This window comes from Rhinolophus sinicus, chromosome 2 (genome assembly GCF_057876585.1).
Source record: "Rhinolophus sinicus isolate RSI-liver-muscle chromosome 2, RSI-T2T, whole genome shotgun sequence".
Classification (NCBI taxonomy): domain Eukaryota; kingdom Metazoa; phylum Chordata; class Mammalia; order Chiroptera; family Rhinolophidae; genus Rhinolophus; species Rhinolophus sinicus.
In genome coordinates this window covers 167,488,547-167,512,034 of record NC_142502.1, presented here as the reverse complement: position 1 = coordinate 167,512,034, position 23,488 = coordinate 167,488,547, and the positions used below count along the sequence as shown (strand labels likewise).

Sequence of the window (23,488 nt, the reverse complement as noted above, 5' to 3'; positions counted from 1 at the left end):
AGGTGCTCAAAGTGGTTACCATCAGCGTCCAGACACTTCCGATTATGGTGAACTACTGCTTGAACATAGATAACATGTCTTAAAATGTGTATACATTTTTTTGGCACCCCTGGTATATAAATCTGGGGTAGAGATCGCAAATAAATGACAATGTGCTACTAATTTCACATTCCATGCTCATGACAGATATTACTTTCCCCCAAGCCCAGAAGTAACCTCAGATTTTTTCACAAAATGCTACATAACAATGGAAGTTAACCTGGGAATTAAAAGAGTATTCTTGTGCTAATCATATGTATATATTACATCTGATTTCTAAACCACCTTGGAATTCTGGCTAAGTATTAAATCACTGCCCACATAAGGCATGGGCCATCTTTAGTTGAATCGATTGCATGTCTGGCTCACATATTTGTCTATTTGTCATATATTTGTTGCATAAATCTTACTGCCAGCACTAACTGAAAATCTATTAAAGTTTATGTATCTGGAGCTAGAAGGCTCCCAAGACATCATCTATTCTTGCATCTCATGTTACACGTGAGAAAGTTGAGCTCATATAGGGGAAAGGCCTTGATCAAGATACTACACATGGCACAGTCAAATGTGGAACCTAGGGCTTTGGAAGAGTTAATTTCACTAAAATCTAATTCAAGTTACATTTTTGTATCCTAACTTGATGAAGAGATGTCTCCAGATAGAAAATTCCCATAGTTGTTTGTCATTGGGATTCAATAAACAAGAATTTGAATAATTGGGCTGGTTAATAACATGGACAAAGACATTTAAAAACAGACTTACTTAAGTTCTAGGTATAGTATAATAGTTTCTCATCTGTATAATCGGAATAATGCAATTATCTATCTCATAAGAAGTTGTGAGGAGTAAATGCCTTAATATATGTAAAACGTTTAATTAGAACATTTAAAGTGCTAATGTATAATAAAGTTGTATAATGTATTTTCTGTATTATTTTTATTAAAAAATCTGTCCTTAAAAATGGCATAATTACCAAACAGTTTTATAAATAAGTTTTAACAATCCTCGAGGAACTTGTTATTCATATTATAGAAATCTTTCAGTGCATAGAATACTATATTAACAACTCATTTAACAAAGTGCAAACAACTTCTAAATCAAACTAAGAAAGAATATGAACACATGGATATGTGAGGGTATACATATGTACACAAACACACATATGCATACACACACACACACACTACCGGCCATTTTTGCTTATAAATATAGATTTTTAAAATAAAGGCATATATAATCTAGCACTAATTTTAGAGAAGTGAACAAGATTTATCCCAGGGATAAGAGTTTGGGAAAAAATTAGGAAATCTGCTAATTTATTACACTATAGTTCATTTATTTTCTACCTTAATAATACATTAAGGTAGAAAAAATATGACTATCTTATTAGCTACAGGAATAATGATAAATTTAACACCCATTCTTGATCAAAACACAAACACATAGGCTTATGTTAGCAAACTAGGAACAGAAGGAAACATTTTAAATTTCATAAAGCTCATCTATGAGCAACCTAAAACAAGCATTACTGATATGGTAAGTATTCCTATTAAATCCAGGAGCAATATAAAGTGCCTGCTGTCATTACTGCTATATGACATGGTGCTGAATGCTTTAACTCAGGATTTCTCAACTTTGGCACTACTATTTTAGAACAGATAATTCTGAGTTATGGGATGCTGTTCTGTACATTGTAGGATGTTTGCTGGCATCTTTGGCCTCCGATCACTACATGTGAGTAGCATTCTTGTTGTGACAATCAAGAATGTCTCTGGACATTAACCAATATCCCCTAGGGAGTGCAAACTGTACCCAATTTATAACTACTGATTTATCAATGAAAAAAGACACTATATAAAAAATACAAAGTATAAAAATATTGGAAAGGAATAAACATTATTTTCAGATAATAGCATTGATATAGCCAATTAAAATACATTACAGAAACAAAATACATGATCCCAATAGTAAGCAAAACTATATAATGCTTAGTAATTCACTTGAGAAGAAATCTTCAGTGATGAAAATTATAAATCCTTAAAAGTAATTCTGATTGATAAGGAATATTTCATGTACATAGATAAGAAGTGTTGCTATTGCAAAGGTAACAGATTTACTCAAATTAATCTATAAATTCAAAACAAGCCCCCAAACTTATTGATACACACATATAAAAATGAAACTGGAAAAAAGAAATGTATACTTATAGCTAAGAACATTTTTAACAAGAACAATGATGGATAATTTATCCTGTGAGATGTATCAGAATACTATATAAAACTATAATAAATACATGGAAATGGCCTCTTAATACACCCTGCAATGTGGATGAACCTTGAAAACATGCTAAGTGAAAAAGCTAACACAAAAGATCATACATTGTATCATTTTACTTATATGAAATGTCCAGAATAGGTGAATCAATAGAGATAGAAAATAGATTAGTGATTCCCAGAGTCTGGGATTAGAGGGGAGTGGGAACTGACTGCTAATGGGTTTTGGGTTCTGTGTGAGGTGATGAAAATGTTCTGCAATTAGATAGTGATGATGGATGGTTGTAGAATCTGTGAATACACACCCAATGAGTTGTACACTTTAAAGAAGTGAATTTTATGTTATGTAAATTATATTTCAATAAAGCAATTTTTAAAAAGCATGAAATTAGGCCCAAAATGGACAAATGTATTATCAGATGTGTTCAATAATCTTTAAACATTATATGTACATAATTATGTATATCACATATGTTATGTAATATACATTATATATATTATGTATGATATATATCATATATTTATCATATAATATATATAGAGAGAGATGAACAATAATATTGGCATTGTCAATTCATGGAGATAAATGTGAACTATCAATAAATTATGTTGCAATAATTGACTGTCAAGAAAAAGAAAGCTGTTTACCTACATCTCATTATTCTCAAGTAAAACTCATATCTGACTAATAGATAAACATTTAAAATAACCTTTCACTCATTAGCAGAAAGTAAAGGTAAATAGTAAATGTGTCTATATGGTTAGGGGTGTATAAGGTTTTCTTTTGCAAGTCACAATATACAAAAGGCATAATAGAAAACAAGAAGTTGGCTGTCTCAAAATGTAACTCTGTAAGAAATATAGAAAATTAAAAGGCTAAACAAAACACTCGAGAATTATTTGCAATCCACAAAATAAATTATATAGTAGCAGAAAAAGACCACTATAAAAAACTTACATATTCATTAAAAAAAAACAAATTAGTGAGAGTGTGTAATATATTAAACAAAGCACAGAATGGAAAATTAAAGTTACTAATAACTATGAATTTCTTACCACAAATAGCAATTAAGGAAATATAAATAAAGCCGATGAGATAGTATTTTCTACCATAAGATTGGCAAAAAAGTAGTAATAATAATGAAAATATCTATTGTGAGTTAATTATGTTGGAATTGAACCTCTCATATACAGTGATTGTGCATTGACTTTGAATAGAATTTTAGAATGATTAGATAGATAATAGAGTGATATAGATAGATAGATAGATAGATAGATAGATAGATAGATAGATAGATAGATAGATAGAAAGAAATACTGGGAGTATGGCCATTCCAATTTATAGAGAAACATTTAACTTGTACACCCAGAAGTATACAATTGCATACATTGTAATATCATTTGAAATACCGAAGAATTTGGAAACAAGCTGTTCACATTTTATTTTTTCAAGACGACTGTAAAAATACTCATATACACATAGAAAACAGTGGGAAACATGTCATGAAGGATATTTTTTAAATCTGATCTTATTAAAAATTTACAGTGAGGTGAATTTTTATAATTAAAAATAAATTTAGAACAATAAATGATTCCAGATGTATAAAACATCATAATGTTTAGACATTTACACCCCTCACAAAGTGATAGCTCCCCCAGTCTACTACCCCTCTGACAGTGTATATAGCTGTTACAGCACCATTGACTATATTCCCTATGCTGTACTTTACATTCCATTAATAATCTATCTATATTTAATTATAGTTGACATTCAATATTATTCTACATCAGCTTCAGGTGTGCAGTACAGTGGTCAGGCATCTACACAATCTATGATGTGTTATACACCTGCAACTAATATAAAAATATAAAATTTTAAGAAGTTCCAGAAATGAGTGGCCAAAGCCTGCATAAATATATAGTGGCCATGAGGATGAAGGCAGGAGGAACCTTAAATATTTCTGATAGTGTTTTAGGATTTGGGTCTTAGGACTTTTTTCAGACTGATTCCTCTTCAATTTAAAGTCAAAGCATCACCAAAACATTTGCAATCCCATCTGGAGCTATACTTTTTGTTGTTGTTACTTAGAACAATATGTTTGGTAAGTCCTAAGGCAATGTGTAATCAGAGTTTTAAATTTCCCTCATTGATGAAATAAATGGAAATAAGTCTTTTGATGCATTTTCTTACAATGATCAGAACATGCTTGTTACATGAACTTTCTTATGAATTGAATTATTTGTACAAATATCTGCAGTCTTTTTCCTTTCTTGGCCTCAAACACACACAAAATTGCCATTCATCTACATTCTGGGGAATCTTTACCCTGAGTAGAAAACCCTCTCTGTTTTATATCAGAGACATTAACTTTGATTACTAGCACTAATTTTATTGACTTATGTTTCCTTCATTCTCTTTGGTGATCTAAAATATATTAATAACAATAGCAACATTATAATAAAACAACCACACCAAAGATAGCTAAAACTTAAGGAGAGCTTAGGTAATTTGCTCAAATACACAAAAACTGTGTGCAAGAGCCAGGGTTTGAACCTCTCTGACCCCCAAAACCAGCAATCTTCTTAACCAATATGCTGCTATCTCTCCCAATGGACTTGCATTCCTATATGAAAGCATGTCAGCACCTCCTACTCAGAAAATCCTCCACACCCTCACTGATTCCTGGTCTCTCCTTTCTCTATCACCATAGCAGTTTCTTACCTCTGGTGTCAGCCATAGGCACCCTGGACTCCAGGTTCTAACCTACCCCTTTTAATTCTCCCCCCTGCTTTATCCTGTGGCTATTGATATATCAGATATCAACCAAATTATCTCAGTTTCCATCTGTGCCATTTAAGTTTAATCTTATAAATTTAGAATGTCTGACGCTCAAGACAATACAGGTATGTGATCTGGCATTTTCTTTTATGAATCTCCAAAACCCATGAATACAAGGTATGATCAAACAATACGGTGAATGTTTAAATAATAAAAAAAAAAATATTATGGTAAAGGACACATTGCATTAATCTCCCTCAAAATACCCCCCCTAGGTTCGAACACACTTATCCCATCGTTCATGCCACTTTCTGTAGCAGTTCTGGAAGTCCTCTTTCATGAGTATCTTTATTTGCACTGTCATAGCTTCCTCGATGTCCTGAATAATTTTGACTTTGGGAAAGAGCCAGAAGACTCCCGGTGCCAGATCCAATTAATAAGGTGGATGAGGACACATTGTAATGTTTTTATTTGATAAAAATTGCTGTACCAGAAGTGATGTGTGACACAGTGTTGTTATGATGGAGGATGATTTATTGCACATTTTAAAACACACCTTCTGTCAACTGTAGCTCACACATGACTGGCTGCTCTGAACAAGTTGAAACTCGTCACACACTGTTACTAAAGTTCAATGTGCCACTTCCCATATTGAAGATCCCTGACTTTCTGTTGGATGGCACTCGACAGCAGCATTCGCCATATTTTGTAATCACAACCGAAAGGCTCTGTGTCACACAGCACTTCTGGTACGGCAATTTCTACCAAATAAAAACAACATGGTGTGTCCTCTTCCACCTTATTCATTGGATCTGGCACTGTGTGACTTCTGGTTCTTCCCCAAAGTCAAATGACCATAAAAAGTAAGTGTTTTGAATCGATTCAGGACCTCAAGGCAACCACGATAGTGCAACTAAAGACACTCTTGAAAGAGGACGTCCAGAACTGCTTCAGAAAGTGGCAAAACGATGGGATGAGTGTGTTCAAAGAGAGGGGGAGTATTTTGAGGGGGATTAATGGCAATGTATCTTTTACTGTAATAATTTTTTTTTAATTTAAACATTCACTATATTTGTTGATCATATCTCGTATGTGCCCTTAAAGGAAACAAAGTTATTAGTATGAAATTATCCTACAGCTAAACTGGAATTTAGTTCCACCTTTTCCTTAAAACATATATGACATAATGTGTGCTTTCATTACTGCACATTTTAGTTTTTAAAACCTGTTAATGAATTACTTGCCACAAGAGATGCATCTCCAGATCCACTCCTAATACTTTAGTTGTTGCTTAGCAACTAGTCCACTTCTTTCTTGGTTTCGGAGCTATACATGTGGAAGGAGAGAATGAAGCCATGAAATGATCTTAAATAAATGGCTTTGAGTTTTTTAAATATCAAGCGATAATAAAACAGCATGAGTCTTTGAGCCTCCCACCCACCGTGGATCTGTCATGAAGGCACACTGGATATCCAAATTAATAATGATATAAATAATTTCTAGAAGTGTCCTTGATTTTATTCTAGCTATGTTTTTTTTCTTTTTTTTTTTTTCTTGCAATATATTTTGCTTTGCAGGTTCTTAAAAAGATTCAACAATTTTAATTAAGAAACCATCTATGGAGATTGTCCTACCATATAGAGAAAGGAATGAATGATGAGGGGCACACACTGGCTATCCTAGCATCATAGCAAGGCATACATAGAAATAGAAGAGAATTTTACAGAAAACATTTCTGAAATAGAAAAGAAAATTGCAACAGAACTGTTACTTGCAGATTTTTGTATTTTCATAATCAACCACTGAATATTCCAACCCTTAGACAGAAAGTTCTACATAAACATGTCTTAGTTACTTGTATCAGTCCAGTGATGAGCACGATGCCTTTCAGGGAAGAATGCTTAATAGAAGTTTTGGCAACTTAAGTGAATGAATGAAAAGGCTACAGAGAAGAGGAGCTCAGAATGGGTAATCAAGAAGATGAAAGTATTTTTAGGTCATTCAATAAGAATTAAAAGGGAAAATTTCTAAACTTCATGAAATTTACATGAGTAACCCTAAATATTAGTTATACTTATAGTGGTTTTCCAAGTTTCTAGAAGGTCTAAAGCTAAAATGCAAAAGTCAGACTTGATATTTATAGGCCCTCTTCATTTTAAAATAATCCATACTAAGAATTTTATCATTGTAATAGATGAGATTTTCTGACGATTTATTAGACTGATAGCAATGTAAAAAAATCGATGAAAAATAATGGACAAATAGGTTTGCATCAACTTTAGGAATAAGAAAATAATTAGGAGCTACTTATGATAGAAATGCATAGGGTCTGTTCTGGTTTTCTTTTTAGTTAGAGATACACACACACACACACGTGACTGAGATATACCTGCTACGATAGGTTTACATGTCTGATAAGATAGGTCTGTATTTTGAAAACATAGAGATTATTCTTTATTTTAAAAATACAAATGGAATCTGAATTTTTTCTAATGACACCTGGGAGATAATGAACAATTTACTTTCCTTTCTGAGGCTCAGTTTCCTCATATATATATATATATATATTTCCTCATATATATATATATATATATATATATATATATATATATATTTATATATATATATTAAAAATATATATATATGTATATATAAAACAGACATCATAATTAGTTATTTGACTGAAGAGCTAATATGTGGTATAAGCAGCAGCTTCCAAACCTTTTTGAGATGATCCACAGTGAGACATATATTTTATATTGACACCCAATACACACACAGACAGGTGTGCATGTCTGAAACAGACAATTTTGGAAAGTGTATTTACCTTTCTACATGTAATGCACTCTACAACTTTCTATTCTACTTTGTCTATTTCATGGAAAAGAAAAATATGCTTCTGCACCACTACATTTATCTACCAGTGGGTTGCAAACTATAGTTGAAAAAAGTGAAGTGGGGAGTTAGGGAGACAAGATCCTATAATTTGAGATGTTTGTGCATGACAGCATTCCTGCACTTGCATCTAAATGGAATTTTTCAGTCATTGCACGCGCACTTTGTTGAATTCATTAAAGAACTCAGTGCATCAGATAAAATGAGAGAGGAAAAATGATAATTATCAGACTAATGTTTTGCTCTTAATGGTAACTGTTTAATGACTAAGTGGTAGCATACCACTGTTCCTGTTTTCCTGGGTATTTGAACAGATTGCCAGGAATTATTTTTTAATCATAAGTGAGATGAGCATCATTCAATATTTTATGAAATTATATCCTTTGGGTTCTGGTTATGTATCTGAACATACTGTAAATTTTTCTGTGATATTACAGGTTATTTTATTTTATTTCTCCGATATCCTATGGAAAATAAATTTTCTTTGTCCTTCCCATGCACCTGGAGATGAAATAAAGGTTTGCTTTCAAAAAGTACTTTATGTGCTTGACATAAGTAATTCCATTTTGTGGAGTTATATATTTTTAATGCCTTTTCTACTTTCAGATTTACTTCTACATCAGGCAAGGATCCTGAAACACAAGTGGGATAAAGGAGAAGAAAGGAGAATCATACATACTACCCAATACCAAACTACCTAAATATCTGGACTGTAGCTCACTAGCCTTCATGCTAAAGAGATGTTTCTGATATGGAAACTCCTAAGTTGAAAACATTTGAATTAGTGAAGTTTGTTTCTCCTTAATTAATTGCATCTTTTTTTTAAAGATCATATAAGTTTATATATACAGAGGGTGCCATTTTAAGAAAGGAAAAAAACTCTATTAAAATTGTAATATATACTGATAACAAAAGTCATCAGTACTGAATGCAAGTCATGCATTTAGACTTCTTTGGCACCCCTGGTATTTGGATTATGGGAACAAATGAAAACCAGATAAAATTGAGACAAACTAGAAAATTCAAAGAAAAGTACATCCACTCCCAGTGGCTTAGAACAAAAGATCACAAGAGAAATCCATAGTTTGTATTCCCACCCATGTGACAGAAGAAAGGAGGACAAAGGTTTACCTGCAACTTCTTCAACTGTGTCTCCCTGCCAGCACAGCTTTTGTTCTACCTGGATGAGAACTGAATACAAGTGTATTTCTAAAATTTGAAACAAAGGAGACTCGCTAGGGAGCCAAAATGAGCCTAGAGCTCAGATTTTGAAAATCTAAACCCAAGGCCTGCCATCATCACACTGCATAGATAATGGGAACTAGTGAGGGGGGCCCACTCCCAGGCTGCAGCAGTTCTCTGGGGAGACGGTTTCCACGTGTATCTCACTTTTAAAATGCTGCTGTGGGGAAGGAAATGGATAGATCTGTGGACTATGTTTCTCCCTGCAAATCATGTCTTTGGTTGCACAACACCAATACCTGTCTTAGACGTCCCCACCCTCACACTCTCTTTCTTCTTCCTTTTAGTCTCTTTGCATTATATATCCAGTTTAAACTCTTTAATTTTTCATTGTCCTAAAAACATGACAAAAACAGAAATGGGAGGTAGGTTAGCAGGAATGGGGAACTGCATGGAAAAGTTAAGGAGGTCTTCATTTCATATTTACAAGTTGTATTAGCTTTTCAGTGTTAAAAGGTTATTGCATGCACACTAGGTTCAACACACATACAGTTTCTTTGTAGAATAAAAATGTCTGATGAATCAAAAAGTGTAGAGTCACCGCAAGCTGGTAGAACTCACATTAGAGGCCTCTGCCAAGGTTACTCGTACAAAATGTTTACAAAATGTTTTACTACAGAAATTTGGTACATTAGATCAGAGTGACCAAATCATATATGGCATACGATGAGTATTTAGGAAGAATTAGCTTTTTTTGTTGTTGTTATTGTTATCTTTTTTTCACCAGGATTTAGGAGATAGAAGCAATGAACAGGAAGAAAATTCCATTACTGTCTTTGTAGAAGGAGATGCATTTTATAAAAAATTCAAGACCCAGTTTCATTAGGCTCCTCTCGGTGAAACTTTTCCTAACATTATGCTCCTTCAGGCAGAGCCATCTATTGCCCTTGTCTGTACCTTCCCAGTTTTCTAGAGTAGCTTACATGCAAAATAAATGTTAGCTAAGTCAATGAATGCATAAGTGAATGAAAGGAAAAAAAGTTAACAAGAACATAAAATTAATCAGATCCGGTATTCCTATTGACTTGATTTTGTTGAATATCACTAATACACACATTTTAAACACTCAGAGCTAGACTCAAAAGCTATATATATTAATATATGTGTATATAAATGTATATATATACATATATATGAACAAAACAAAGGACATAGTTATTAGGTGATTAATGTCCTTTATATATATTATATGTATAATATATCTAATGTCCTTTATATATAATGCATTAACATCCATTATATGTTATATGTATAATATATATATATATATATATATATATATATATATATATATATATATATAATGACCTTTGTATATATAAGATAATTAGCTAATCACTATGTCCTTTTTTTTGTCAGTGCAAACGTGACCTTAGTGCTACACTTTACCATCACATTCCTTGTAAATAAATACCTTAGGTTTCAGATCACAAGAGTATAGGATTTAGCCACAAGAAAGAAGGAAAAGAAAAGGAAGAAAGCAAACAAACAGAAAATATTTAATTTAGAGTTTCATTTAAAATAATTAATCATGTCTACGAAATCTCATAATAGTTTATCCAAAATCCAGCACTCATTTCTTTTCTCTTAGAAGAAATTAGTAACTTCTCATGCAAATAACTGGATGTGACTGGAATGTTATATGGGGACTGAAAGTTTTCTATGTATTGTTTATATATATATATATATATATATATATATAGTCTAGCTGTCTTTTCTCTTCTGAATATTTATCAGGGAAAATCATGGATGCACATAGGTAATAGAATACAAATTGTAGATTCAGTCTATGACTATCCATGAGGGGACACAGAGGTCGACCTGGGACCTTCTTCCTCAGAGTCAGAGTTTGGCTCAAGTTCTCCAAGCAAGAATGCCAAGTCCTGCGCCAGAGCTGATCACAGCTGGGCACTGTTTCTCCAGGGTTCAGAACAGATGATTGCAACTGTGTGCTTTACATTTCAGCTTATTTGAGAGTTTATGCTGAGCTAAATACAAAGTACATTAAGAATGTTCAGAAGTGACCCTTATATATCATGATTGCATTCAGGGAGCTAAAAATATACAGACAGAAAAAAATGAGTCATCACGATGAAAATAAATACTGATGGGTTCTTTGAAAGGAGAAAAATAATTATCTATAGAGAAAGCTGACCTGGGAAAGAAATGAACTGTCTTGGAAATTTTGTCAAAATATGTCTTTAAATTCCAGTGTTTACCAGGATCCCAAAATGCCAGTATTAAAGACTATGATTCTAGGGTTTATTTTGAGTTTATTAAGATGAAATATTTTTATTGTAAAAATTATTACCAACATTTGTAATGTTGTGAACATTGGGGCAGTTATAATTCAATCACTGTGTTGGCATTGGGGTATGTGACTTCTAAATGCCTTTCATTTTCATAGGGTTTGTTCACATATTAATTTTGTTGACTACATAAAACTGTATAATTGCTGTGATATTCTCAAATCAGTTCTAATTATTCCGGTACTGACTATTTTACTTGTGGGCAATCTTTCTTTCTTTTTTTTTTTCTATACCATATACCACACTACAAACAACTTCTGAGACATAAATAAGAACTATCCTGAAACATAAATGAGGCATTATTCTCACAGTTCCTTATATCTAAGTCCATTTTTATGACATCACTGAATGAAATCTCTGAGAAGACTCACTAATGAGACAATTTAATGGATTACTTTTAATCCCCACACTTTCTGTACTTTCTGCAGCACTTGAGACATTTGAGGTAGTGGGGTAAGAAAACCTTGTGTCTGGAAGTCTTTTTTTGGCTTCTGTGCTGTTGTGATATGTTCCCTTCTGTCTCCTTCACTTACTCTCTGTTTTCGCCCACCCTTTATATAAACACACATTAGAATGTGCCATCAGTGTTTTCTTTTTCTGTAGTTACTCACATGGTTATTAGATCTTTCAATTTTCTACAGTTATGAGGATGATTCTAAAGTTCTTTTCTTTAAGTCCCAGCATTCTCTTAAGTCTTGAGAAAATTATTTCCTGGCTACTTCAAAAATCTACATGATAAAAGTGTATTTCTTATTTTTAACAAGTCTTTTTTATCACCCACCCTCTTCCAAACCAACTTCTCCACCCTCTCTGAATGTTATCATCACCTACTATGTCTTCCAGTTTCAAAAACTTGAGGTCAGTGTTGACTTTGCCCTTCAGCCTATGTAAGAGTCAATCACTTGCCTAGTCCTATAGAATTTATAAACTAATATAGAACATTAATTTGACACCTACAATGTGACAGACACAACTTTTAGCACTTTGCATATATTATGATTTAAATTCTCAAAACATGAAACAAAGGCTATTATTGTCCATACTATAAAATTTTGGAAAAAAGCATTCATTGTGTATAAATGAATTACATAAGCAAGTCAGAAACTGAGCAGAACCTGGGATTCAAACCCATTCTTTTATAGTGTTGTCTAGTTTTCATTCCATTAAATTACATAATTTTTATCTCCATAATGTCTTGCATCCCTCTACTCCTTCCTAATCCTCCTAATTTCACATAACTGCACTTTCTCTTGCTTGTACTATGACTCTGATTCCTTGCTGATTCAAGTTTCCCTAAAGTATGTCATTCTCATAGGACTCTTCAGTCAACTTTAATTGTTCCCCAATGTTTACAAATGACAGGTCCATTCGACAAGTTCAACAGTTACAGCTCTTGGCTTGCTGTCAACAGAAACTGATTCTGATTAAGCAAAACAAAATGAGGAAAAAAATTCATAAAAATACCACACACACACACACAGAGGTTTATTGGCAGGATAGTTAAGAGCTCGCTGATGTAAAGGAGAAGCAAGGCCTTGAGAAGGATGAGAAGGTGGGCAGATGCTGATGGTGAGATTTGAGAACCTTTGCATGAAGGTGCTGTAATCAGCTGACAGCTCCAACAGCCTCCATGTGCCTCCTTGATTGTGACTCAAATGACCAAGTGAGGACTGATTGGCCTAGATTGGGTTACATTTCTACCACTTGGTAGAGAGGTTGGGGGAGGAAAAGAATGAAGGGTAATGCTATTGATAATCCTAACTGGACCATAAGATGAGACGAGTGAAGCATCCCTAAAGAAAACTACTCTGCTGTTGCTTGCAGAAGGAGACAGTGACACCCACATGCATGAGAGACAGGTCTCCACATGCAAGACACATGCAGTTCAGCACAGCCTTTTTCAGTATCACCACCAACTGCCTCTTCTTGTTCATGCAGCCCTGAAATTCTCATCGTTCTCCATGAGTGCTATAAGCCTTCCAGGCCACTGGTTTCTGGAACTTTTGCTTCTCCTGTATCTTTATTTAACAAAAGCCTTCCTTCCTGTATTGGCCCTGCCCAAACAATACTGTTATTACTATTTCAAGATTTCTATAGATGAGTAATTTTTCCCTCTTCCTTTTCCTTAGAATGTCCTTTTGCTCATCTTCAACAGTACTTTTCAAAGTCAGCCTTGTGTTGTTGTTGTTTTTTTCTGAAATTTAAGTGCTTTGATGGTATGTGTCTTATTCATCTCAGCATCCTCTCTAATTGAACATCTAATTGAATATATATTTCTTAATAGGGTGCAGTGATTAAGAAATATAGACATAGTTATTTTTCTTACTGTTGGTTTAAAGTTCTGAATTTATTCTGTAATGCAATTATATAATCTATCTCCAACCTCACTGTAATGTCCTTGATGGGAAATCACACATAGTCTTAAAAATTACTAACTTATACTTAGTAGGTAATGAATAAATGTACTGACTCAACCTTGGTTTAATGAAGTTCAAAAGTAATCTAACAGATTACTTGAAAAAAAGATAAAGTTACTTAAAGGAGAAGGGAAGGAAAATAGGCCAATAATAGCTGGACATTTTTAAAAAGTTATTGTTCAGAACACAGCTACGAGGTGAGCATTATCATTCTTATTTTACCCATGAGGGACCTGAAGTTTACAGGGGGTTAATTTCTTACAGGAAACAAAAGTTAGAGCCAGGATTCCTTGTATGTTAAAGATTGCTCTTTCTACTTATTCTAACAGCTAGCTCCGTGTTTCCAGATAATATGCATAGACTACTCTCTCAGTGGATTATAAACAATAGATAACCATTCTTCTTCAAACAAAGAACAATAAACGGGCTAAGAATAAATTGCAGAATACTGTAAAAGGACAAATAACTCAACAGAAAATAATACTCCTGACAAGAGAAAATACAGTGGTCCACTCGACACAAAAACTATTCTCACCACAACTACGAATCAGGAATATGCAAAACCGATTAGTGAGATCCCATTTTGAGCCATTACACTAGAAAAAGGCAAAACATGTATGAATGTTTGGATGCCGGGATATGGATGTGCACTGTTGAAAGGAGTGTAAATTAGCACAGTCACTTTGGAGGGAAATTTGGAGGAAAATCTACTAAAACAAAAACAAATAAAGAAATAAGCAAAATATATGCACACTCTGCTGCTACCAGTGTTTCACTGCACTGGATCCTACACAGAAGCCCTTGAAGACATCACCCTGGAGACATGCGTGAGGTATTTACTGCAGCATTGTTTGCACTAGGAAGAACTGGAAACGACTTCCATACCCACCATCCACACCCTGCCTGTTTATATTCTTTGCTCGAATTTTATTTAGTTATTTGTCTCATTTTATTGATTTTTAGGAGTTCTGGATACATTTCAGATATTAACCCTTTGCTTCACAAATGTTGTAAATGTTTTCAGCTAAGCTACCACTTAGTATCTAACTTTTCCATGTTCTTTCTTCTTTAAAATTTTATCTCAAACTAATTTAGTTTCATTTAGCAATTTTGGCTTTTCCTGTATGCATTATTTTGGGGATTGCCCCTCTTATTCCAAAGCCCTAAACACATTCTCCTATTTATTTTTTTATTATTCTCTTCATAGATTTAATTCTTTAAGTTCTTTAATCTCCCTGGAATTCTTATTTTCATGATCTTTCATTAGGAAAGGAAAAGAGCTCTGTCAAATATTCTTCCTTACCTCCCATCAGTTTCTCTAAATTATGTCTTAATACAACTGATACATGGACTACAATTTCTTTGACAGATTTTGTTTGCAATGTGTTTGCTCATTGCATTCTTTTCTTTGTTGTAGTGAGGAACAAAGAAGTAGACTTTAATGAATCACTTGTTTTCAGCCTCATTAACCCTCTCTTTTTCCTTCTGTCCTCTATGCCCTTTCAGAGCTGAAACAGTTCAGGAGCTATGTTGGGCTTATTTTCTCTGCAGACCTCCTGAATGTTCTACGCTGAAGTCTCCTCTGTTCTTCTCTCTGTTTGCTCCTATTGTGTAAAAATTAATGAAATGTCTTACTCCTTTTTAATGAAGAATTACAACTTTTACCTTCCTTTAGTATTATGGTAATGAGCACTATAGAAAGAGGGGAGATAAATGCATGTGTGTAGATCTCTATGTTTAAAAAAATAACTACCACACATTCTTTAAAGTTGTCATGATACTACCTCTTATGATCAAGTGGATTTAACTGTGTTCTTGCTGGGAAAGAAATCATAAGAGAAGAGATTTACTTATACATTTACATAACAGATATTCAAGTTTTAACTATTTGAGGACTAAATTTTCCTCAGTAGCAAGATGTGATTGTTTTCCTCAATTATGTTAGTACCTATTTGAGTCAATACTCATCTGGACTCTTTTTTTTTTTTTTTTTCTCAAAACTATGTATCTTGAATTTCTCAAATTCCTTAAAATGACATGAGCCATAGAGCTTTTAATGGTCATTTACATTATCAAATATTAAACTCAGTTAATATAAAGGACTATAAAAATCATTCAGGCTACAGTATTTTCTGAACTTATCTTTCTCAGATGCTTTCCTGCTGCTGCCTTATTCATCTGATGCTTTGATCTATAACCCTGATGGGGGTGGTGATACCCCGCTGACAGCTAGAACTCTATTGCTGTCATCATGTGGGATACTACTCCTACCTAAGGCTCTTCAGCTGCCAACCACTTTTCTGATGTCATGCTCTAGCAAGTCTTATTGCTCTGATCAAGAGCATAATTAACATCCTGACTTGCACGTAGATTGAAGCATAATCCTACACAAACTGCAGTTACCTAGCTTTTAGCAGATTTCAAAGAAATTCACATTTATGTAAAACAACACAGATATCACTGAATGACTATGGCAAAGCCTAATGTCTCATCTTGTAAACTTTTCTTTTCCTCCAAGGGATGGGTACCAGGTTGTTTGTTCTTTAGTTTACATGTAAAATAGTGTATGTCTGTGAGTTTGGAATGAAAGTAGAGGATGGGTGATTGTAAAATGAGAAGCAGGTACAGAGAGAGAGTGGGGAGAGGGGGAGGCAGTGGGGAGAGGGGAGAGGAAGAGAGAGAAGGAGAGGAGAAAAGAGAGAGGACATAGAAACAATTGTGTAACACAGGACTCAATAATGTGTTCCTTCCACACCATCTGAAGTGTGTAAACTTATCCCATATCTCTTTTCCCTTGCTACTCTTATGCATGTTTTATATTGATCCAATAAACAATGTGATTTGGGCACCTTAAAAACAAACAAACAAATAAATAAAATAAGAAGCAGAAGAAACGAAAGACCTGACTGATCCACATTGTTAGCCAGCCTGGAGCTGTCCCTGGTACCAAGCTCAGCATTGATATCTCAATAACAAAAGTAAAGAAGAGGAGAACTTATAATGCGGAGAACATAAAAATATAAACAATCTTTTGTCTGCCTAACTCACGTTTCAGATGAGTGCTACCCCCGCCCCCCAGCAGTGTCCCTTTTCTATTTGTGGCTTTTTTGTTTGGTTTGTTTTTCATCAATTTTTCTTCCTTATTACTCAGATCACAATGGTGCCTCCTTATTTTTTCCTATTCCAAGGAAAAGGGAAATAAACATCTTGACCTTAACCTAGAGAAATATTTTGTTTCTCAAGGGACGATACACACTAACTAAAAAAAAAAAAAAAAAAAAAAAAAAAAAAAAAAAATGGCTTGGTAAAAGTAAAATACAGAGCCCAGAAATAAACTTCCACATATGTGGCCAAATTACCAGTACCAAGATCATTATGGGGCAAGGACAATATTTTTCACAAATGATGTTCATAAAACTGGACATCCCTATGCAAACAAATGAACTTGTGCACCTACCTTACTCTATGTTCAAAAATTAACTCAATATGGATCAATTAGATAAAAATGTAAGAGCTAAAATTAGAACCCTGAGAAGAAAACATAGGGAGAAGTCCACATGGCATTGGACTTAGCAATGATTTCTTGGCTATTACACAAAAAACACAGGAAACAAAAGGAAAAGAAAATATATAAATTGGACTTCATCAATATTAATAAACTTTTGTGAATCCAAGGACACTATCAAGAAAGTGAAAAGGCAACCCACAGATTGGGCGGAAATATTTGCAAATCATATTCAGATAAGGGATTGATATCCAGAATGTATTAAGAGCACTTACAATTCAACAACATAAAACCAAACAACCCAATTAAAAAAAATAGGTGAAGGACTTAAATGGAAGGAAGAATTCTAAGGAAGAATACACAAAATGCCAATAAGTGCATGAAAAGATGTTCAACATCAGTAATCATTATGGAAATGCAAATTGAAACCACCAGCAAATGCCGTTTCATACCATTCAGGTGAATTTTATTTAAAAACAAACAAACAAACAAAAAAAACTAAAAACAAAGCAAACAAACAAAAACCAGAAAAGAACAATGTTCGTGAGGATGTGGATAAACTGTAATAAACCCCCACTGCTGTTGGGGAAGCAAAATGGTGAAACTGCTGTGGGGAACATATGGCAATTGCTCAAAAAAATTAAACACAGAATTACCATATAATCAAGTAATTCTACCTCTGGGTATTACCCAAAAGAAGTGAAAGCAGGGAGTCAACAGCTATTTGTATACCCATGTTCATAGCAGCACTATTTACATAGTCAAAAGGTGGAAGCAACCCCAGTGTACATCAATGGAAGAATTGATAACCAAAATGTAATGGTTGTGTACACAGTAATGTGAATGTACTCAATGCTGGTGAACATTATTTGATGTTATGTATACTTTGTCACAATAAAAATTATGTGTAAAAAAACCCACAGATTTTTGAAATGGCATATAATTACCTTTTAACCAAGACAACTTGAAGACAATAATACTTAGTTCACCAAAGGCAATTTAGTTACAAAGTACAAAGATGGATAATTGAGGTCTTCTCATATAATCATTCAAAAATATTTATGCAGACCTATTAAATGCCAGGGGCAATGTTATCAACAAATCAGATACGGACCCTGCTCTGATTTGAAATCAAGGAAGAAAGAAAAGTTAGTCATATAGTGAGAAAAATCAATATATAAATGTATAAAAGGTCAGATAATGAGTTGTATTTATATTGTACAAGCATTAGAATCTTAATCTGTTTTCAAACTTCCTTTCAAAACCACTATCTTTATATTCTTCCCTAAAACTGGTTATAATCTCTGGCAGGATTCAGTGGGTATTTAGTTACTTTCTATGAATAAATTTATAGGCTCCTTTATTTAGGCTATAAAAATTATAGTCTAATATACTATTTAAAAAAAACCCACAAAACAAACCATACCATTTAAATATTCTTTCCCCAATCTCAGGCCTTACATGTCCATATATAAACATATATCTCCATATTTTCTTTATGCACTCATCCATGGATGGATATTTGGGTTGTTCTCATGGCTTGGCAATGGATTATTAGCAATAAGATATCAGCCATGAGAAAGAAGGAAATTCTGCCATTTGCAACAACATGGAAAGACCTTGAGGCATTATGTGAAGTGAAATAAGTCAGATAAAGGAAGACAAATACTGTATGTTCTCACTTATTTGTGGAATAAGTAAAAATATAGCCAAACTCTTAGAAACAGAGAGTACAATCATGGTTTCCAGGGGCCAGGGGGTGAGGAGATTGGGGACATGTTGGTCAAAGGGTACAAACTTGCAGTTATAAGATGGATAACATCAAGCTATCTAATGTATAGCATGGTGACTACAGTTAACAATACTGTACCATAAGATTGAAAATGGTTAAAAGAGCAGATATTAAATGTTATCACCATACATACATGATAATGAATTATGTGAGAGGATGGAAGTATTAACTAATAATGTGGTAATCATTTCATAATATATCTATCTATCAAATCATCACATTATACATCTTAAACTTCCATGTGTTATTTATCAATAATATCTCAATAAAACTGGAAAAAAATTACTTGAGGAGGATTCTGCCATAATACTGCTGTGATGTTTCATTATATCCCTAGAAGAACTTTCAGAACCATGGACAGTCTCAAGATAAATCATATCCTAGTGTTTAATCAAGATAGCAGAAATAAATCAAGGTTATATTGAGAAAAACAATGAACTGAATTATTTAATTTCATGGGGTTATTTGAACTTTCCACGTTATTTATACAATTGTTTATAATATTTAATACAACACACTGATTAGAAAATTTTACATATTTTGTTAAAATATTTTAATTAAACATTCTGTTTCACAAGCAAAAAGATAATGCTAAAGGTGCATTGTTCAGCTAACCATTATGATAGGTGAATACACTGCAAAGCTACAAAGATATTTCTCTGGTATTACTAATAACGTAGCAAACCCTTATGGGAGGCAGTGGCGAGTTATGAATTCATCTCACCTGTGACAAGAACAATATCTTAAAAAGCTTTCATGTACATTGTCATGCCTGTTACAAGTGTGGCAAGCATTTTAACCATGTTATTCGAGGTTTTCATTACCTTAAATGCCATCTTGCATCACTGATGCCAGCCTAGTGGCTCACTGTGTACCACAGACCCCTATCGGTCTCCCAAATCTGTCCTAGTCACTCAGACAATTTTGCTTTCTGATAAAGCTTGTTTCAGGCTGCAGAAAACCACAGTTTCTTACTCCATGGTTACACAAATGACCTCCTCAATCAAAGCAGACAGATTCAGATAGCAGTATTCAGTGACTCCTGATAAAGAGAAAGCTTTCAATCTGATGAGCTGGGAATGTTGGAATAGCATTACAAAACAACAACAAACAAACAAACAAAAAACACAAATAAACAAATAAACAATACAACAACAAAATATAAACATATGCTAAAGAAGTCCATAAATGCCTTGCACAGAGATCGATGTGCTATTCTTATAAATGTCCTTGTCCAAATAAATATTCTTAGGTCAAGGGCAAATATTCATCATCTTTAAATAATCTTATTTTGAGCAGGCTAGAAGGATAAAGGACAACATAAAAGAAAGTTCACCTGCAAAAGGAAGGCAAAAGAGAATTTGTGGTGTGTACTCAAAAGAATCTTCTACTTCAAGTTGGGAGATCGTGGTTGTGATGCTCCATGATCCTCTCATTGTCTGTGTCTATAATAAGCCACCTAACTTCTATATAGTCCCCTATTTTCTGACCCATAATACTGGGTTGAATATGCATCCTTCTAAGATGCCTTCTGATTTTAGTGCTCAGAATGAGACACACCTGTTTTTCATTTGTTTGTTTGTTTATTAGTTTCAGGTGTACAAAACAATGTAATAATTAGACATTCACCCACACCTGTTTTTTTCAGTTTCAAGGCTTCACTTACCCCAGCACTACTTCCTTTGTACTTCACTATCTCTAAAGACACTCCAATTCTTTTACAAGTTAGCAAAATAAGATATACACATTTTTAATATCTTCCCATGATTTCTACCTATAAGGAGAATCTTTACTGGTAGGAGCTTGAATTGCTATTTGCAGAGTTCAGGCAAACACAGAAATAAAAAGTATTCCTTTATGCTTTAGTCCAAATTATTCTGACTTTTCAACTTTATACAGTGATAAATAGAGGCATCCCAAATTGAGAATATAATTTTTATCTTGTAATGCACTTTTCAACTTTCCTATCACTTTGTTATCTTCTATATTCATGACATTGGACACTAGCAGTCAATATAATTATTATATAAATTCATATTTATTAACATTAAGATGTTCGTGATATGTTGATATTTAAAAGCATTACAAAAAGAGAAGTTTGATATAACCCAATTATATTTACTTATATATTCATATATATTACAAATAATTATTGGAAAAGTATTTTGTGATTTTCTTTTAAAAGTTGATAGGTGCTTTTCTACTTTTCACTATTGTTTGAATGTATTATAACCCTAACATTAACCCTAACCCTAACCCTGGGTATCATGCGGGGTCTCTGGTCCTGCTCCCCTCATAAGAACGCAGGACATGGTGAGGACAAAAAGGAACACTCACCGAACTATAGATAGGGGAGTCATACCACTGTAGTCTCGCTGGCAGCTGGGTTGGAGACACAGGAAGCAGGAGCCATAGATCCGCAACCCACCGTCTGCTTCTCTGCCAACCAATCTCACTTGGTAACGGCAACCCGCCTCTCTGCAATCCACAATCCACACTCTGCGCTTGCTAGCTTAGCCACGGCCTTTATATCAGTGGCCAATGGCTCACTGGTTACTGCTGACAGCCAACTAGCCACAGCTGATGGCCATCCAATCACAGTTGATGGCCATTTACTACCTGAGCCAGCACCTTTCCACGTGAGGCCGAGAGCCTGGAAACTGCTCTCCTGGCTCTGTCCTCACACACACATGCATCACTTTTATAAAAAATTAAAACCACATTGTTGAAAAAATGGAAACCTTTTAAAGTCCAAATTGATTTCAAATATTATTTTTCTAAACCTTAGCAATTATTATATTCAGACTTACAAATATGTAGTTATAATTATTTTTTCCCATATCTGTGGCATAAACTGGTTATTCTCCATTGTGCAAGAGTATGTAATACACAAACTGAGGTGTATCTACATAAGTAGTGTACTTTTTCAAATTTGAGAAGCTACAGAGATTACTTTTGAAAAACCAAATGGAATAGCTTCACTTTGGCACTCATCTGCAACCCTCTTGCTTTAACAGTGTTTGCTGTATAGCCAGTGCCCAATGCATGATTTTAAAATGAGTAATATAGTTTAACATAATTGAAGCAGATAAATAAAGATAAGGCATCCTTAACCTTCAGGGAACATGGAAAGTTAATTGTTAGTCCCTATTTTTATAGATAGGAAACTGAGACAATTGTAAGTTGCTGAAAGTCTTTGATTGGATGTCCTTGTGTTTTCGTTTTCATTTCAGAGGACTTTGGGGTTGTGTCTTGGAGTAAAGAGTGACCCGTGTTCACAGACTTAACCTACATGACCACTGCAAACAGTGTGAAATAGTTTTACTATAAATCATGCTATTGAAAAAATAAGTTCACATTATGTTACAAAATGTTTACTGTAAAATACGTTTAAATGCATATAAATTTGAAAAAAAGTAAAATAAATCCTGTAATCCTACTACTTGGAGAAAACCATTGATAACATTTTGATATATATTTATACTCTTTTAACCTTTTCTTGTGTGTATGTACATATATTTTTTAAATCAAGAAATTTTTACTGTACTACCTGCTTTATAATGTACCTACTTTACTTACCAAAACTGTCTGAGCATCTTTGAATCATTTTGAATATTTTTCTTCAATCCTACCAGAATAAATGTCTATTATTTTATTTTATGGATATGCCTTTATTTATTTAAACTGCTATGTATTTTCCTTTAAATTTTGGAAAACTGCTTTTTTTTTTTAATTTATAAGTGAAGTTTTGCAGGATGGATTGTCAACAAAAGCTTTGCTGAATTACAGAATGCTTTTAGATCCTGTATGTCTTAGATTGTTAGGGCTACTATAACAAGACACTATAGCTTATAAACAACAGACATTTATTTCTCACAGTCTGGAGGCTAGGAAGTCCACGATTATGGCACCAGCATTTGATGTTTGGGGAGGATGTGCTGGTTCACAGACAGGTCTTTTCACTATATCCCCTCATTGCAGAAAAGAGACTCTCTCTGAAGCCTCTTTGATAAGACATGAATTCCATTTATAAGGGCTAATGGCCTAATCACCTCCCAAAGCCTTTCCTCCTAATTCCATCACTTCAGGAGTTAAAATTTCAACACATGAATTCTGTGGGAAACATAAACATTCATACCATGGTACCATGTATTGAAAAATCTCCTAAATCCAGAGGAAAACAACAAAAAAATTTAGCCTGGCTATCAATGATTGTGATCGGTTTTAACGGAGATGA

The 23,488-nt window shown here is 33.7% G+C and overlaps 1 long non-coding RNA gene across 1 annotated transcript in view; it reads right to left on the bottom strand.

The window, feature by feature from the left end:
* LOC141571816 (uncharacterized) overlaps positions 1-20,826 on the bottom strand; it is a 46,258-nt gene extending 25,432 nt beyond the window's left edge. The window contains exon 1 of the long non-coding RNA XR_012496875.2: positions 20,588-20,826. This is a non-coding gene — a long non-coding RNA (uncharacterized LOC141571816). The remainder of the gene's footprint in view (positions 1-20,587) is intronic.
* Between the last annotated feature and the right edge of the window lie 2,662 nt (positions 20,827-23,488).